The sequence below is a fragment of the Euprymna scolopes genome, chromosome 21 (assembly GCF_053919585.1).
Source record: "Euprymna scolopes isolate OS-2025 chromosome 21, ASM5391958v1, whole genome shotgun sequence".
Classification (NCBI taxonomy): domain Eukaryota; kingdom Metazoa; phylum Mollusca; class Cephalopoda; order Sepiida; family Sepiolidae; genus Euprymna; species Euprymna scolopes.
In genome coordinates, this window is record NC_136502.1 from 84,804,541 (window position 1) to 84,809,540 (window position 5,000).

Genomic DNA, 5,000 nt, shown 5'->3' on the forward strand with positions numbered 1-5,000 from the left:
TGTATGAGTTTGGTTTTTAATGTGTATGTGTGTGGGGGCCAGACTCCCCAAAATGGGGGGGGGGCAATTTAAAGCAGAATAAAAAAAAATTATTTCAGCGCGTTTGGTTCACCGTAGTCGAAAGGCGGCAAACGTTTTCAAATGGGATCGAAAAAAATGATGCTATTTTTAACACAAAGGGCACAACATTTATCGAATATTTTTTTTGTATCGATTATTCAAAGCATGCCCTGTTTAATAATGGTCATGCATTATTCGGCTCGCTAAAAAAAAATTGTTAATTTATTTATCAAAAATTTTAAAATGGCTTTTTTCGTATAAATATTAAAAAATTTTTTTTTTTGTTTTGCTTAACTTAAATTAATTATTTTACTTAACATATTCACCGAATTTCACACTTCAAAACTCAAAAGCGGGATAATTAAACACAATCGAAGTTCTGATATTCAGACGTCAAAATAAGGTATGCAAACAATTTTTTTTAAATGTATAATTCTGTCCCTTACAACAACACAATATGTTTTGTTCAGTTTCAGATGATTATTTTAAGCATATTTGTTCCCACTTCAAAACAAGGGGGGGTTTGTAAGCAAAAATATATATATATATAAATATCGTTTATGAAAAATAAGTATACTGTTATAAAGTTCATTCTTCTCCTAATAATCGCTGAAAATTTCGTATTGATCAGATAATTACCTGATTTTTGGTAGATTTTTAAAAAGACGGTCCGTCAAAAAGTACTGACCTGCCCCCCCCCCCCCAATTTTGGCGGTGCCTAACTTTGATACATCAAAGGGAATTTGGGATGCATATTAGCGACATCAAATTAATGTATTAAAAAGTCTCCTCACTCTCTATCTCTTTCTTACACTCGCTCTCTCTTCTCCAGTCGTTACTCTCTGTTTTTATTTCTCTTCCTCTCTAATCTATACTCTCCCTCTCTTTCCCTCGCCCTTCACTCGCTCTTTTTCTGTCCATTTTTCTTCTATTCCATGTGTACCCCCACGCCCTCTCTTTCTCTTCGCTAATCATTTCTCTTCCTCAATATTTATACACGGTCATTTTCTCTCTCCTCCTATCCCTTTCCGATGTAGATATTTGCCTACAAAGTAAAATCTACAATAAATCTGTAACACTTTATTTAACATGTCGTTTATCATAGTTTTATTTATAATAAAACTGCGCGTTCATTAATTCTCACGAAATAATTCAATATTATAATATACATACATATTAATTATTATTATAATTATGAAATCCCCGAAGCAGTGTTTCATGGTAAACAAAAAACAAAAAAACAAAAAAAAAGCATTGTGGCTATTACGAATTTACAGAAGCAAATCGAGGCAGCGATTTCAGGAGATTATTTGACTTATTGGTATAATAATTTTCCAACGAAGGTGTAAGAAATTTTAATTATTTTATAATTGCTTTTACATAGTTTTAAAGGTTAAAAGACTTCAAGACTATATATAAAATATATATAATATATATTATATATATAATATATATAATATATATTATATATATTATATATATAATATATGCAAGATATATAATATATAATACATATATATAATACATATTATATATAATATATCAATTATATATATAATATATATAAATGGATATTATATATATAAAAATGTAATTTTTGGTTCGTTCTAAATCGATAAAATCATATTTCTACATTACCAATTTAATTGAAATTTTCAGAAAATCTATCTGTAAAATCAAAGAATGTTTGCATGTTATTAAAATAAATTAACATTGCGAATTATAAAAATATTAATTAAAATAAAAATATTTTTCGTAAGTCGTTTCTGCGAGACTGCCCGGTTTTATTTCCGGTAACTTCCGTTTAAACTACTCTCGAATTACAAGATAAGTAAAAAAAAAGGTACTCGTGCAGATAGTGATCCGTGCAGAAATAATAACGTCATTATTTAAAAAGCCATTCTTAACATGGGGAGGGGAGGGTGTTTTGTACCTATTCTGTACTTTAACCTTACAATTGAATAAAAAACATATAATAAAACTTTAATTAAACGTGGGAATACGATTTAAAAAATAGCGCAGATCACTCTCTGCATTAGCACAAAAAAAAACAAACAAACTATTTTTTAAATTTAAATACATTTATGTATCTTACCAATTTTTTTAATTTTAAATTCCTTTGTTTATCTTAAGGCTTTTCACTCATCAAACATTACGTTTTAATTGTTTAGTTTCTTTCACGGCATGTTTACATATAAAAGCCTGTTTTAACTTTTTCTAAACTGTTTCATTTTTACGACATGCCTCAGCGTATTATAAACACCCTAATCTCCCCATGTTAAAAACGGCTTTCAAATTAAACACGCCCTTCCACAAACCTCGAAAGCCGTTCTTAACACGGGAGGTTGGGGTGTTCATTCCGAAAGCCATTTTAATATGGGGAGGTTAGGGTGTTTATAATATGCTGGGGCGAGTCGTAAAATTAACGAAGTTGCTATTTATTATTTATTGCAAAAATTGCTTGAAATTTATTTATTTGACAAAAAAATCTTGACAATTTAAAAGAATGTTTAAAATTATTTATTTGTTCGAAAAAACAAAACCAAAAAAAAATATTTTATAAAAGTCCAATATTGCTTTCATTTCAAAATTGTTTTTTAAAATTATATTTTTTACGCAAATTTTTAAATCAATGTTTTTACAATTATATTTCGATTCCCAGTAAAAAAAATAAAAACAAAAAACAACCCACTTCTCCGTTAAAAAACCAAAACAATCATTTAAATTAATTTGTTGTTGGCCTTTCAAAGTTGCTTTAATTTTAAAAAAATGTATAAAATTATTTATTTGTTCAAAAAACAAAACACACACACACACACACACACACACACACACACACACACACACACACACACACACACACACACACACACACACACAAACGAAAAAATAAACAAACAAAAAAAACTAATAAATGTTTTGGGTTTTCAAATGGCGCTCGCCCAGTTTAAACTATTATGAATATGCCATTTCAGTTTTCTGTTTTTAATTAAAAAATGTTCCATGAAAAACTTTCCCGTTCTCATTAATTAAATCGAAACATTTCCAATTAAACAATTATGGATACATGTTCTTTTTCGCTTTCTTTATTTACTTTTTTCATAGTTCTTTCCGGAAGTTTTTTTTTTCGAACAAATAAATAATTTTAAACATTCTTTTGAATTGTCAAGATTCATTTTCTCCAGTAATATCGGTTTACCAAGTTTCTGGAAGTAATAAATGATAATTTTAGTTTAATTTAACGTTTCCGGAAGTAATAAATGTTCATTTTGGTAAATTTATTCTTTCCCTTTCCAGAAGCAATCGTTCGGCCATATAATGATGTCTCCCCTAGATTTGGATAGCAAGTGCGTGAAAAAAAATGGCGTCTCCAATTTCGGCAATAAAGGATAGAAGCACCATTTTATTCATTGTTGATTTATTCAAACAGTCCTTTGGAAAATAAATATTTAAAATAAAGTGGCGTACTCCTTCGGCGTTGAGTTCCATGGCGACCAGCAGAATTATTTAATGGTCGCTCCCTTAGCGCACCCCCTAGTCAAGGCTAACGCATACGCACGTAACATTTATCATTTATTTACTTACGTTGCCTTTCGCACTTTTATAAACATTATTTATTTACGTTGACTTAACTCTTTTCATGAATATTGGAAAAAAAGTTTTACTCTTTATGAATATTAACAGAAAAAAAGTTGCTAAACATTTATTAATAATCTCTCGCTTTTACAGACATTTGTAAGTCATGCATTACGTTGGCTTAACTCTTTTCATGAATATTAAAAAAATAACTAAACCATGTATTGATCATTTCTCACTTTTACAGACCTTTTTAGTTTACATGAGTGGATAATTTTGTTGGGTAAATATTTGCATTTAGGTCCACATTCACAATTTTCTTTTTTAAATGATGACTTTTATTGATAAATAAATCTACTTCTCTGCAACGGGCACTTAACCTCTCCTTTTTTAATAGTATTTTCGGGTAGGTATGCTGACAACAAATATCAGTTAAATTTTGCAAATATTTTTTCACCACCCCCTCCAAATTAAATAATTTTCACCACCCCCTCCAAATTAAGTAATTATGCTGGTCGCAATGGAACTCAACGCCCAAGGAGTATCTAAAGTGGCACTTATGCACTTATGTTATCGTGCTATTTTTTAAAATAGTATTTTCACACTAAATTCAAATTTTACATTATCTTTTTCTTTTATTAATTTGTTAGGTGAAAGTACAGATAACCCGGTCGGTCTCTAATGTGTGAATAGTTTAACTGCCGTAAAAAAAAAAGAATACTCTGGATAGTAACAAAAAATTAAAATTGCCTCAGTCTCAAAAGATTTCTTCTCTACTGAAAGAGGAAAAAACGGTGAAGTGTAGTTCACCTTCTGTTTCGCTACCCCTCTCTCTTCCTCTCTTAATATCTCTCTCTCTATCCAGCTCTCCCTTTCCCTCTCTCAATCTATCTTTCTCTCTATATCACCCTCTCCATCTTTCTTTGAGCCCCTTTCTCTCTCTAACTCCCTCTATCTCTCTCCTTTCCTCTGTCTGACCCTCTCTGTTTCTAACTCTCACCCTTTCTCTCTGTCTATCTATCAATCCCTTTATCTCTCTATCTCCTTCTCTTTCTCTATTTTCCTCTCACTTTCTCTTTTCTATCTATATATCTTCCTCTCTATATGTCCATCTCTAATCACACATCCTATTTTAGTCTCCTAAATTAATTACAGTGAATAAGGCATTATCAAAACATGGATAAATCCTATTTTAGTCACCTAATTTACTGACTGAGAATAGAAGTTATTTGAACATTACTGCTACCTTTAACAGCACCAGAAGTAACTGGTAAAACCTTTCTAATTAAATTGATTTGGGCAGCCATTCGGTAACAAAATGACATAGCTTTAGCCCTTGCTGCATGAGGAATACCTGCGACCTT

The 5,000-nt window shown here is 30.3% G+C and overlaps 1 protein-coding gene across 2 annotated transcripts in view; it reads left to right on the forward strand.

The window, feature by feature from the left end:
- Positions 1–5,000, forward strand: part of LOC145242528 (protocadherin gamma-B6-like) — a 428,989-nt gene that overhangs the window by 4,038 nt on the left and 419,951 nt on the right. The gene's annotated exons all lie outside the window — the stretch shown is intronic.